The sequence below is a fragment of the Phyllobates terribilis genome, unplaced genomic scaffold (assembly GCF_046119375.1).
Source record: "Phyllobates terribilis strain yellow unplaced genomic scaffold, ASM4611937v1 Scaffold_9__5_contigs__length_417890890, whole genome shotgun sequence".
In the NCBI taxonomy this organism is placed as follows: domain Eukaryota; kingdom Metazoa; phylum Chordata; class Amphibia; order Anura; family Dendrobatidae; genus Phyllobates; species Phyllobates terribilis.
Window position 1 is genome coordinate 390977171 of NW_027362769.1, and position 14808 is coordinate 390991978.

The 14808-nt window shown below is 47.6% G+C and overlaps 1 long non-coding RNA gene across 1 annotated transcript in view; it reads right to left on the bottom strand.

Moving 5' to 3' along the window:
* Positions 1-979: 979 nt before the first annotated feature.
* The window catches only part of LOC141161221 (uncharacterized), a 29730-nt gene continuing 15901 nt past the window's right edge, over positions 980-14808 (bottom strand). The window contains exon 2 of the long non-coding RNA XR_012250626.1: positions 980-1852. This is a non-coding gene — a long non-coding RNA (uncharacterized lncRNA). The remainder of the gene's footprint in view (positions 1853-14808) is intronic.

A 14808-nucleotide genomic window follows, 5' to 3' on the forward strand; every position in this document is an offset into this window, starting at 1 on the left:
CTTCTGACCCATTTTGCCAAAGGAAAGGAAGTTGCCTAATAATTAAGCACACCTTATATAGGGTGTTGATGTCATTAGTCAACACCCCTCCTCATTACAGAGATGCACATCACCAGATTTACTTAATTGGTAGTTGGCTCTCAAGCCTATGCAGCTTGGAGTAGGACAACATGTATAAAAAGTATCATGTGATCAAAATACTCATTTGCCTAATAATTCGGCACACAGTGTATTTGTGTAATATATATATTTTTTTTTTTACATTTTTTTTTTTTAATTTTTTACAATTTTTTTTTTTTTTTACTTTTTTACTTAGTTCCACTATGGGACTTTCACTTTTTTCATAGGTATAATGTATTGCAATGCACTAGCATTTTTTCACGTGTTCCCTTCAACAGGCAGAATAAGAGCATGGACACACAGCTGTAGAAGTCGTGCGATGATCGCACTGAACGGACTGGCCGGCGCCTCTCCTGACGTGAGTATGACAGCGTGGTGGATTTCTATACAGCTGTCAAGCTCAGGTCAGGAGAGGTGCCGGCCAGTAGGAGGTTTACCATGCGATAGTCGCAGGTGACATACGGCATTGTGTCCCTGCCCTAACCCTGTATCTGAAGGTAAGTAGAGTGTGGGGACATGGCAGGTTCCCTTTAAAGGGAAGGTGCCTTAAAAAAAATGGTTTTTGAACAATTGAAAAAATTGCCTCTTCTCCATTTGTAACAAAAAAATCCTAATGTGATCTCCTTGACTTATCAGTAGGAGGCATCACCCCTTACACCTCATGAACAAATGTTTGCTGTAACATCTCTCAAATGTTGTGCCTTGTATCTTTTGAATTCATTTGTAATCTTGCCTGACGAAGGAGCGTCTGTGCTCTGAAAGCTTACATATATATATATATATATTTTCTGATTAGCCAATAAAGGTATCACTCTGAGAAGACTTTTGTCATTTTTGGGCATAAAAGTATTTACACCAATTAAAAAAAAATTGTTTTTATTAAAGTAAAATATGAAAAATAATTTAAAATTCCACTTTTAAACACTAGGAGGAGCAGCTGCTGAAATTTGCCACGAAAACCTAATGTACAACTAGCTCACATTACAAATGCAGTAAATATGGCCTGGATCTGCCACGTTTCCCCCTGTGTGTTTGCAACAGGATTGTTACGGGGCTGGGTGGTGGAACCTCTGTGTCCTGAAACAAGGAGGGACCCCGAGGGGCAGGTGTTATACTGAAGACGACCTTGTATTAGAGCAGGTGGCTCCGACGGGTCAGATAGCTGGGACTGACCGGAGTAGCGTGTGGACACAACAGGTAGGTAGCAGTCTCTGGGTGAGCAGGCGGGTGGTCACGGGAAGTGACGGAAGAGCAGGTAAGAGTCTCTTGGCTGGCAGGCAGGTGGTCACGGCACGTGACGTCGGAGCCTCCAGGTAGGCTAGCAGGCAGGTAGCAGGTGAGTTCTCCCAGGTGAGCGGGTAAGAGTCTCTTGGCTGGCAGGCAGGTGGTCACGGCAAGTGACGGCGGAGCCTCCAGGTAGGCTAGCAGGCGGGTAGCAGGTGAGCCCTCCCAGGTGAGCGGGTAAGAGTCTCTTGGCTGGCAGGCCGGTGGTCACGGCAAGTGACGGCGGAGCCTCCAGGTAGGCTAGCAGGCGGGTAGCAGGTGAGCGCTCCTAGGTGAGCAGGATAGCAGGTACGGCAGGTAGCAGGCAGGTAACTGGCAGATGCTTCCTGTACCGCAGGTGGACTTGCCCATAGACAGACTGGTGGATGCAGGAGACAGACTGTCGGGCTGAAGGGAAGACAAGCAGGCAGACAGGACTGGAAGTCAGGCTGGCAACGGGACCTGAGGGCTGAAGCAGAGGTGAGTATGCTTTGCAACAACTTTGCTCGGGCACCTCCATTTTGGAGGAGGTGCCATATATATGGGAAGTCCTCCGGCTATTGGCCGGGGACTCCTTAGGACGGCGCGCGCGGTCCCTTTTAGAGAGGGGGAGCGCGCGCGCCCTAAGCACAGTGCCCAGGAAGGAGCGCGCGCCGGCAGCAGCGAGGGATGGAGCGCAGGAGGACGCCGCGCGCTGGGCAGGAAGGTGAGAGGGACGGCGTCTCTGCTTAGCAGGAGGCAGAAACGCCGATGCTACAAGGATATCATATTATCCTAAGGCTGTGTGCCCACGATGCGTTTTTGGTGTGTTTTTTGGTGCGGATTTGCAGAAACGCATTGCATACCTTATCCCATGACTTCCTATGACATTCTGCAAGTTCTGTGCACATGGTCAGGATTTTTTCTGCGCGGATTTTACTCGCAGAAAAAATCCTGACATGACCAATTCTCGTTCTTTTCTGTATGCGTATTTACCTATACAATGCATTGGAAAAACGCATCAAAAACGCATGTAAAAACCGCATGCGTTTTTCTGCCAAGGAGATGCAGAAATGCTCAGGAAAATTTCTGCATCATTTCTGCATCGTGGGCACTAAGCTTAAATCATATTGCAAGACTTGTTAAAGGGTTGATTGTGACTTGTAGGATCACTGCTTCCAATAGGTGGCGCTATAGAGTTCAGGTCCTCTTTTTCACTGAAGAGGCAATTTTCAACAGGATAAGAAAAATGAAGTTTAAGATCAAAGTGCGGAACAATTTTGTTGGTGACTTCAAAGTGATAGTGACAGTTGGTGCTGCTCGCTGTATCATTAGCTTGGGTTAGATACGTGATTTGTATCACGTGCACGATTAGATACACTTAGAGTAACACGCTGGGATTAGATACAGTGCTCAGTGTCGTTTATCACATGATGAGATTAGATTTTGAGCTCATCGGATTGTATCACACACGATCGGATTAGATACGCTGTATGTAATGTGTAACCCTGCTCCTTCTACTTCTGTGGGAGCAGTAGTGTAGTGAGTGACCCCGCTTCATCTACTTCTATGGGAGCAGTAGTCTCCACGAGACCCGGCGTCTCTGAACAGAGGTAATGTCAGTAACTACACCGCTCATCAGAGCTATGCTGCCTCATATAGTGTCCCACAGTATAATGTGTCTCACATAGTGCTCCATACAGTATAAAGTTCCCATATAGTGCTCCATACAGTATTAAGTTCCCACATAGTGCTCCATACAGTATAAAGTTCCCATATGGTGCTCCATACAGTATAAAGTTCCCATATAGTGCTCCATACAGTATAAAGTTCCCATATAGTGCTCCATACAGTATAAAGTTCCCATATAGTGCTCCATACAGTATAAAGTTCCCATATAGTGCTCCATACAGTATAAAGTTCCCATATAGTGCTCCATACAGTATAAGGTCCCACATACGCACATAGTGCTCCACAGTATAATGGCCCCACATAGTTCCCCACTGTTCTCCATTCTAGTATAAGTTTTTTCCTTCTGGTATATGTCCCTCCTTCATGATTCCCATCCAGGTATATGTCTACATCCTGGTAATGTCCCCCATCCAGCTATATGTCTCTCCTCCATCAGGATCCCCATCCTGGTATATGCCCCCCATATATTCAGTGCACTTCCCGCGCAGCACAGCGTCCTATGCTGTGTGTTCAGAGCACAGCAACGTGATCATTTCCTCTGAACAGGTTAGTGAGCTGTGATCACAGCCTGTCCTGTAATACTGATGACAGACTGTGATCACTGCCCCCTCGCCTCACCCCGGACCTCCGTTCCCCGGCAGCTCCTGTCATTGCATGCACTGAGCAGTGTGTGCGATGACAAAGGGAAAGTGCAGCCCGCAGCATATACTTTGGGATAGGAACCGCAGTCTCTTATTCCCAGGGGCTGCTGCTGTATTTGAGGTGTGTAAGTGCCGTGCTCAGACACTTACACACCCCCAAATGCAAATGGCAGCCCCCAATGGCTGAAGTAAAAATTAAGAAATAAAAACTATTAAAGTGGTACCTTTAATTTTGGATTAAAAATAATTGATTATATCATCAAATTATTAACAGAAAAATAAAAATCGCAGCACATTTCCTTTAACCCTTTCACCCCGAAGCCTGTTTTCACCTCCCTAACCAGGCCAATTTTTACAATTCTGACCACTGTCACTTTATGATAGCTCTGGAACTCTTTAACGGACCCAACTGATTCTGAGAGTGTTTTTTCGTGACATATTGTACTTAATGACAGTGGTAAAATTTATTTGATATGACTTACGTTTATTTGTGAAAAAATCGGAAATTTGGCGAACACTTTGAAAATTTTGCAATTTTCAAAATTTTCATCTTTATGCCCTTAAATCAGTCATGTCACAACAAATAGTTAATAAATAACATTTCCCACATGTCTACTTTACATCAGCACAATTTTGGAAACAATTTTTTTTTTTGTTAGGGAGCTATAAGGGTTAAAAATTGACCAGCGATTTCTCATTTTTCCAACAAAATTTACAAAACCATTTTTTTAGGGACCACGTCACATTTGAAGTGACTTTGAGGGGCCTTTATGGCAGAAAATACCCAAAAGTGACACCATTCTAAAAACTGCACCCCTCAAGGTGCTCAAAACCACATTCAAGAACTTTATTAACCCTTCAGGTGCTTCACAGGAATTTTTGGAATAGAAGAAAAAAATGAACAAATAACTTTTTTCACAAAAATGTTACTTTAGACCCCATTTTTTTTATTTTTGCAGGGGTAACAGGAAAAAATGGACCTCAAAATTTGTTGTGCAATTCTCCTGAGCACGCCAATACCCCATATGTGAGAGAAAACCACTGTTTGGGCGCACGGCAGGGTTCGAAAGGGAAGGAGTGCCATTTGACTCTTTGTAAAATTTGCTTGAATAATTAGCGGACGCCATGTTGCATTTGGAGAGCCCCTGATGTGCCGAAAGAGTGGAACCCCCCACAAGTGACACCATTTTGGAAACTAGAACCCTTAGTAAACTTATCTAGATGTGTAATGAGCACCTTGCACCCCCAGGTGCTTCACAGAAGTTTATAACATTGAGCCGTAAAAATACAATTTTCACATTTTTCTCACAAAAATGTTTTTCAGCCCTCAAGTTTGCATTTTCATAAGGGTAACAGGAGAAATTGCACCATAACATTTGTTGTGCAATCTCTCCTGAGTAAGCCGATACCCCATATGTGGGGGAAAACTACTGTTTGGGCGCACGGCAGGATTCGGAAGGGAAGGAGCGCCATTTGACTTTTTGAATGTAAAATTTGCTGGAATAATTAGAGGATGCCATGTTGTGTTTGGAGAGCCCCTGATGTGCCTATACAGTGGAAACCCCCCACAAGTGACACCATTTTGGAAACTAGACCCCTTAGGGAACTTATCTAGATGTGTGGTGAACCCCCAGGTGCTTCACAGAAGTTTACAACATTGAACAGTGAAAATAAAAAATAAAAAATTCCTGCAAGAATGTTTTTTAGCACAAAATTTTACATTTTCACAAGGATAACAGGAGAAATTGGACCCCAAAATATGTTGTGCAATTTCTCTTGAGTATGCAGATACCCATATGAGGTCGAAAACCACTTTTGAGGCATAGTGCAAAGCTCAGAAGGGAAGAAGCGCCATATTGGAGTTCAGATTTTGCTGGACTGGTTTGAGGGTGCCATGTCACATTGGCAGAGCCCCTGAAGTGCTAGAGCAGCTGATCCCCCCCACCATAAGTGACCCAATTTTACAAACTACACCTTTCAATGAATTCATCTAGGGGTGCAGTGATCATATTGACACCACAGGTGGGTCACGTAATTTTATACCATTGGGCTGCGAAGAAAAAATAATTACATTTTTAACACAGAAATTTTGTTTCAGCCCCAGATTTTCCATTTTCACACTGGTAAATGGGTAAAAATGGCACCAAAATTTGTCCTACAATTTCTGCTGAATTTAGAAATGCCCCATATGTGCCTGTAAAATACTGCTTAGCCACACGGCGAGACTCGGGAGGGACAGAGCGCTATTTGCCTTCTGGAGCGCAGATTTTCCTAGAATAGTTTGCGGACTCCATAAACAGAGCCCCTATGTGCTAGAAGAGTAGAATCCCCCCTCAAGTGACCCCATTTTGGAAATTCTACTCTTTTGAATTTATCTACAGGTGTAGTGACGATTTTGACTCCATGGGTGTTTTCCACAAACACTACATTATACAGTACATTATGCCCAGCTCGTACTTCTGGAGACATGCACCCGTAAATTAGGCAGGCTCTATTGCTACAGGAATGCCAAACATGTGGACTCTAACTGCGGTTTAGACACACAGTGGAGCTCAGAAGGGAGGGGGACATTTGGATTTGGGAGTGCAGAATTTGTTGAATTTCTTTTGGAGGGGGAAGAGCCATTTAGTTTTTCCAGAGCCTTTGTGCCAGGGCCAGTGTCAACACACGGCACACCCGGGCAAATGCCGGGGCCCTGAGCAGGTGGGGGGGTCCACTCACCGTCAGGCACCCCACGCGCTATGGGACCCGTGAGCGGTGCAGTGCCGGTGCCAGCGCCCGCTACCCCTGCTTGCTCAGTGCCCCGGCACCCTGCGCAATACTTGTGACGATCCCCCAGGGCCGTGGGGTAATCGGCAGCCGGGCCTCTGGTTGCCGGGGGATATCACGGTGGCTGGCCCGGTCCGTAGCCCAGGGCGGTCACTCAAAAGGGGAAAATATGGATATATGGGGAATTTGGGAAAATTCGTAACGCCACCTGTGGTACCTGGTGAGGATCACCAGCGCTGCAACAGTCCTCTGAGGCAGATGTTAGGGCAACTTGTGATGGGATGGCTCCCCACAGGTGGAGCAGGCCTCAGGGCAGTGTAGTTGAAGACAGTGCGTCGCGCTGGGTGTTGTAGTGTAGGGGGGGAACGATAGTGCCGATGAAGAATGGACAGAGGCAGTGCAGTGCTGTCATCCAAGATTTTACTCACAGTTCTTTAGACACTTCACAGGTGCACTATACAGGTAAAGGCCTCCCTGCGTCGCGCTGCGTTGACCAGGCGGAGGTTCAATCCTTCCTCAGGCACTTGGGAATACCTGGCAGAACCCCACTTTCTCGTGTTCCTATTTTGACCATCTTTACTCTGGTCCTTCTCCCTCCTGCTCTGTGCTGCCCACTCTCAATCCCGCTCGGGTGCTCTGAAGTCCTTTCTGTACGTCGGATCCGGGACCCACTTGACCCTCTTGGCGATTAGAATGCCTCAGCGATCCCTCCGTCTTCTGACAGATGCGGGGCGTACGGGTGCCGTCCTGCACGCGCCGTACCCCCTGGGTTCCTTCCTGTAGAACGGAGCCTACTCCCTGCTCTGACACTGGGCCCTAACAGTGGAGCAAATCTCCTAATGAGACTCTGCTCCCGGACTGTTCTTCTGAACTGTCCCGAGCTGTTCTTCTGAACAGCTCCCTAGAACTCACACCACTGCCACCCTAAGATTGTTTTCCTATTTATACTTCTACTAAAGTGCTCCCTCTAACTACTTCCTCCACCTACACCCACTACTGGTTCCCCCTACCTTTGGGTTCCCCCCACTCCAGCCAGGGTCAGGGCTCAGCAGAAACATACATTGCGTGTTGCCCCTCCAGCCGGCCTGGAGCAGTGTAGTGTTGGATGCAGGTGTTTTGGGGTTCCATGCAGTACTCCCTCCTTACCTGAGAGAAGGGAGACACCACACCTCTGGGTGAGGTGCAGTACCTCTGTGTCGACTGAACCCTCAGGGGCGCGACACTTGCCTCTCCCCGTGCCTCCGCAGCAGCTCCTGCATCCTCCGCGGCTGCTGCACTGTGACGTCTCAGGTCAGAGGGCGTGGTGACGTTTTTACACTGTGCTCTCCCCTGAGCCATCACAGCGCAGAGCAGGAAGATGCCGGTGACTCTGGAGTCCGGAGCAGTGGCAGCAGGTGAGAAGTGAGGTGAGTATTTGATTTTTTTTTTATTGTATGGCGGCATGGGGCATTATATGGGGGGGTGAGGTGGGGGTGTGTGACATCCTGCATGGGGGATTATAAGGGGGGGTGTGACATCCTGCATAGGGCATTATAAGGGAGGGGGGTGACATCCTGCATGGGGCATTAAATGGGGGGAGGGTGACATCCTGCATGGGGCATTATAAGGGAGGGGGGTGACATCCTGCATGGGGCATTATGTGGGGGAGGGTGACATCCTGCATGGGGCATTATGAGGGAGGAGGGGGTGTGACATCCTGCATGGGGCATTATAAGGGGGGGTGACATCCAGTATGGGGCATTATAAGAGAGAGAGGGTGTGACATCCTGCATGGGGCATTATAAGGGGAGTGACATCCTGTATGGGGCACTATAAGGGAGGGGGGGTGACATCCTGTATGGGGCATTATAAGGGAGAGGGGTGTGACATCCTGTGTGTGTGACATTCTGCATGGGGCATTATAAGGGAGGGGGGTGACATCCTGCATGGGGCATTATAAGGAAGCGGGGGTGACATCCTGCATGGGGCATTATATGGGGGGAGAGGTGACATCCTGCTTGGGGCATTATATGGGGGGAGAGGTGACATCCTGCATGGGGCATTATAAGGGGAGTGACATCCTGTATGGGGCATTATAAGGGAGGAGGGGTGACATCCTGTATGGGGCATTATAAGGGAGAGGGGTATGACATCCTGTATGGGGCATTATAAGGGAGGGTGTGTGTGTGACATCCTGCATGGGGCATTATAAGGGAGGGGGGGTGACATCCTGCATGGGGCATTATAAGGAAGCGGGGGTGACATCCTGCATGGGGCATTATATGGGGGGAGAGGTGACATCCTGCTTGGGGCATTATATGGGGGGAGAGGTGACATCCTGCATGGGGGATTATAAGGGGGGGTGACATCCTGTATGGGGCATTATAAGGGGGGGGGGGTGACATCCTGTATGGGGCATTATAAGGGAGGGGGTGACATCCTGTATGGGGCATTATAAGGGGGGGTGACATCCTGCATGGGGCTTTATAATGGGGGGTGACATCCTGTATGGGGCATTATAAGGGGGGGTGACATCCTGTATGGGGCATTATAAGGAGGGGTGTGACATCCTGTATGGGGCATTATAAGAGAGGGGGGTGACATCCTGTATGGGGCATTATAAGGGGGGGGGGTGACATCCTGCATGGGGCATTATAAGGAGGGGGTGACATCCTGTATGGGGCATTATAAGGGGGTGTGTGACATCCTGCATGGGGCATTATATGGGGGGAGAGGTGACATCCTGCATGGGGCATTATATGGGGGGAGAGGTGACATCCTGCATGGGGCATTATAAGGAGGGGGTGACATCCTGTATGGGGCATTATAAAGGGGGGGGGGTGACATCCTGTATGGGGCATTATAAGGGAGGGGGGGTGACATCCTGCATGGGGCATTATAAGGGAGGGGGGGTGGCATCCTGCATGGGGCATTATAAGGGGGGGTGACATCCTACATGGGGAATTATATGGGGGGAACAGCCTGCATGGAGCGTTATATGGTGGCCAGTATTCTGTATGGGGCATTTTATGGGGGCCAGTATTCTGTATGTTGCGATTCGCCAGTTTCTGAGCTGTTGTGGAATTTACAATAGATATCGCTCATGTAATGTAAGAAGTGAAATCTTTGCATTGTACTATATATATATATATTTCTCTGCGGTATCTGTGCATCATGAATCGTGGTATGTGTTAAAGGGGTCTACTGAGACTCTTTCGCCCGGAGCCCACAAAAACCTGGAGCCGACTCTACTTTGTGCTACCAGTAATGTGGAAGCCCCTATATTTCTGATAACAGATAATGGACCTGAGTGGGGGCTTGCTTTTTTTGTGGATTGAGTTGAAGCTTTTATTGGGAACATTTTACATAACATTTTGGATCACATTTTTCCTGTGCTCTACGCTGAGCATTTATATCGTGGTTTCCATCTAAATCTCCCAAGTGACGAGGTTCAGATGAAATCCCCAAGTGATCCATTCACTATAATGAGGCAGCAGAGGTACTCTGGACTCCATCTGGCCTCTGTGTCCTTCTTTTCAGAAGTGCACAACACTGTGGCCGACGGCACTTTTAAGCACGCCTAGTTAAAAGACGGACACCGTTGGATCACAGGCCAGACGGTGTCCACAGTGCCTCCATCTGGTGTAAGCGCTCAGCGCAGAGCGCAGGATAAATGTGAACCGAGCCTTACTGCGATCTTTGGGAGGCAGAATGGACAAATAAGCAGCAGGAAAATAATTGGTTTTATTTATTTTTGACGCCGTTCCTCGTGCGGTATAAGTGATTAGACGACTTTATTCTTCGGGTCGGTGTGATTACAGCAATACCAGATTTATATGGGGTTTTTATGACTGACAGCTGTCACACACTAAAAGACACATTTAATTGTAAAAACAAGTTTTTGCATCGCCATATTTTGAGAGCTATAATTTTTCCATATTTTGGCAGACAGAGTCATGTGACGGCTCGTTTTTTGCGGGATGACTTGACGTTGTTATTGGTACTGTTTTCTGGCACATGACATTTTTTGATCGCTTTCTATTCCGATTTTTGGGAGGCAGAATAAACAAAAACCAACAATTCAGGAATTATTTTTTTGGGGGATTTTTTTTATTCTGTTCCGCGTGTGGTAAAATTGATCAGGCAGCTTTATTCTTCGGGTCAGTACGATTACAGCGGTACCACATTTATATCGTTTTTTATGTTTGGCGCTTTCACACAATAAAAACAGTTTTACAGAAACAATAATTATTTTGGCATCGCTTTATTCTGAGCTGTAACTTTTTTAGTTTTCGGCTGATGGAGCTGTATGGCGGCTTGTTTTTTGTGGGACAAGATGACGTTTTCAGCGGCACCATTTTTATTTACAGGCGTCATTTTGATCGCGCTTTATTCCACTTTTTGTTCGGCGGTATGGTGATAAAGCATCGTTTTTTGCCTTGTTTTTTTTACGGTGCTCACTGGAGGGGTTAACTAGCGGGACAGTTTTATGGGTCGGGTCGTTACGGACGTGGCGATATCAAATATGTGTACTGTTTTTGTTTATTTTTTTTACACAGATAAATATATTTATTGGATTAATATATTTTCTTTATTTTGTGATTTCTTTAAAAAATATTTTTATAATTTTTATTAAATGGTTTTATCTTTTTTACCTTGTCCCAGGATGGGACATCATTATCAAACTTTCAGATCGCTGATCTGATGCTCTGCAAAGTATCTGCTCTGCAGAGCATCACAGCAGGCGCTGACAGGCCACCTTCCTGCAGGACCCTGAAGGACCCCGCCGCCATCTTGGGACCGGAGGTAACTATAGAAACCATCAACACAACGCGGTCACAGAAGGAGCCCACTCCCCCCTCTGCGATACAGCGGCATCAGAGGGGTTAATGCCCGCAATCGGCGCTCGCTCCCGCAGAGCAGTACATGTACGGCGCATGTCGGGAAGGGGTTAAAGCTGCTTTGCTGTGAATGAGAAGGCTGATTGGTTTCAGGACAGGATTTCAGTGAATGTTCGTCCTTGACCCATGAGACTTGTGATTAAACTGAAGATTCCATCAAAAAAATGTAAAGTATTAATGTTTTATTTATTTTTTTTAGAATATTATTTGTTTTTAATTAAGTAAAATATTAAACATAATTTTAAAAGTTTTGATATTTCCACTTTTAAACACTAGGGGGAGCAGCTGCTGAAATTTGCCATAAAAACCCTAGTATAGTGCTTGCTGACATTAGGACTGCAGTGAATGGGGGCTGGATCTGCTCAGATGTGGGGGCTGGATCTGCTCACATGTGGGGGGCTGGATCTGCTCAGATGTGGGGGCTGGATCTGCTCACATGTGGGGGGGCTGGATCTGCTCACATGTGGGGGCTGGATCTGCTCACATGTGGGGGGCTGGATCTGCTCACATGTGGGGGGGCTGGATCTGTTCACATGTGGGGGGCTGGATCTGCTCACATGTGGGGGCTGGATCTGTTGACGTGGGGGGCATCAGCCCTCCTCCCATTCTAGGTGTTTGGAAAAGGATAAGAAAGGATGACATTTAGGGTCACAATGCGGAGCCATTTTGTTAGTGAGTGCAGTGTGATCCTGACAAGTCCAGTGTCACAGAGGACGGCCGGCTCCGCTGATTCTGTATCATAAGATAAAGGTGTTAGATACATGGAGCGTATCATGTGCTGCCATTAGATACGTTTAGAGTAACGCTGGAATTAGATACAGGGCCGAGTGTAGTGTATCACCTGATGGGATTAGACACTGAGCTCAGTGGACTGTATCACACAGGATAGGATTAAATACAAAGGATCTAATGTACATATTGTGTGACCCCGCACAGTCCACCTCTATGGGAGAAGTGGTGTAACGTGTGACCCTGCTCCATCCATTACATTCCTACTTCCATAAAAGAGGACAGAGCGGGGTCCCATTACACAACTGCTCCCATAGAAGTGGACAGAGCAGGGCCACACATTGCAAAGGGAGCAGCAGCGTAATGTGTGACCCCGCTCCGTCCACTAGATTACTACTCCTATAGAAGTGGACGGAGCGTGGGCATGCATCACACCACTGCTCCCATAGAAGTGGACGGAGCGGGGGTATGCATTACACTACTGCTCCCATAGAAGTAGATGGAGCGGGGGCATGCATTACACCACTGCTCCCATAGAAGTAGACGGAGCGGGGGCATGCATTACACCACTGCTCCCATAGAAGTGGACGGAGCGGGGGCATGCATTACACCACTGCTCCCATAGAAGTGGACGGAGCGGGGGCATGCATCACACCACTGCTCCCATAGAAGTGGACGGAGTGGGGGCATGCATTACACCACTGCTCCCATAGAAGTGGATGGAGCGGGGGCATGCCTTACACCACTGCTCCCATAGAAGTGGACGGAGCGGGGGGCATGCATCACACCACTGCTCCCATAGAAGTGGACGGAGCGGGGGCATGCATTACACCACTGCTCCCATAGAAGTGGACGGAGCGGGGGCATGCATTACACCACTGCTCCCATAGAAGTGGACGGAGCGGGGGCATGCATCACACCACTGCTCCCATAGAAGTGGACGGAGCTTGGGCATGCATTACTCCACTGCTCCCATAGAAGTGGACGGAGCGGGGGCATGCATTACACCACTGCTCCCATAGAAGTGGACGGAGCGGGGGCATGCATTACACCACTGCTCCCATAGAAGTGGACGGAGCGGGGGCATGCATTACACCACTGCTCCCATAGAAGTGGACGGAGCGGGGGCATGCATTACACCACTGCTCCCATAGAAGTGGACGGAGCGGGGGCATGCATTACACCACTGCTCCCAATAGAAGTAGACAGAGCTGGGGTACACTTTAATTGCAAGCACCCCCACCCCCCAAAAAATAATAATATTCAGCGAGGTCAGAAGAGCAGATCATATAACTTTGCAGCCCTTACAAAGTAAATTTCATCCTAGATTCTCATATATGTAAAAACAAAGCAACGTAAATCCAATGTAATAAAGCCGAGGTTACAACCACATTCCCGTTAATGTTGTGCTTTGCTGTTGCAGGGACCCAGGAATCCTCTTCATCTGGAAGCTCCAGGCAGCGAGGGGCGGGCGAGCGTTCCTAATATCCCAGCATCTGCCTCATGTACTCAGCATTAGGGGCAGTTCACATCTGACAGGTTTATTGCAAAAATCTGCACCTTTCCCATTGATCTGATTTGGATTGTGTGGAAATCCACGGATCTGTGGAAAACGACCTCAGTCACATGTGTTTAATGGGGTTTACTCTATCATTAGGGGGCGCTTGTTTTGTTTGTAACCACTTTGCCTTAATTCACACCAGATTATTGTTGCATAGAGTTGCATGAATGGTTTTGCATCTTTCGATGACGGTTCAGAGACGATTTTCTACTTTTTACACCGTCCCCTTCCTGGAGTGAGAAGTAATGAAGTTCTCCGAACACAAAATTCTAATTAGTTTTTTAAGGTGATCTGTGCTGTAGTGTAATATACAAGAACCCCATACATTTTGGTTTTTGTTTCTTCCTTTCGTTCCTCCTGAATTTCAATTCATTCCCGCACCCATATTGTTTAGCGGTGGCTCTACCAAACTTGACAGCTCCCTGTGCTGTATGATCTAACCTCATAGTCAGCCCCGCCCTCTGCATCCAGCCCTGCCCCTGCCTCTGCGTCCAGCCCCGCCCTCTGCATCAAGCCCCGCCCTCTGCATCCAGCCCCACCCCCCGCCGGCCCACTGCACACTCCTGCCTGGCAGTATCTTCCCCAGCATTGGAAATAACAGAGCAGTGTCCTCATCCCAGGAAGGCAGAACACTCCCTACACTCCACACCTCATCCACAGGGGAGACAGAGCTTCACATCTCCACAGCACCTCTGACTAGTGTTGAGCATTCCGATACTGAAATATCGGGTATCGGCCGATATTCGCGGTATCAGAATTCCGATACTTAATCCCGATACTTTTCCAATATCGTATACCGGAATCGGAAGTTCCCATAATGCAATGAGCCATTTTCATTTTATTCAGCCAATGAGGATCCTAAGAAGTGTGGACACATCCTGTTAGGCATCTTAACAAATGGCATGGCTGTGATTGGCTGCTGAAATGATGTCATGATGCACTATAAAAGCCGCCGCCACCATTTTGAGCTCACTCTGCTGTGAATTCAGTTAGGGATAGGACGCTGTTGTTCTGAGGGACAGTTTTAGCTACCTATTTGGTCTATTCTGCTTTACCCAAGCTACTTTATAAATCGCTGTGCCTTGCAGCGCTAGTGCACAGTTCCCTGTGCTGTTCACCGCTGTCTGCAAGGTCTGGTGTGTGAGTGCAGCTCACCCTGTAGTGTGTGCTTCAG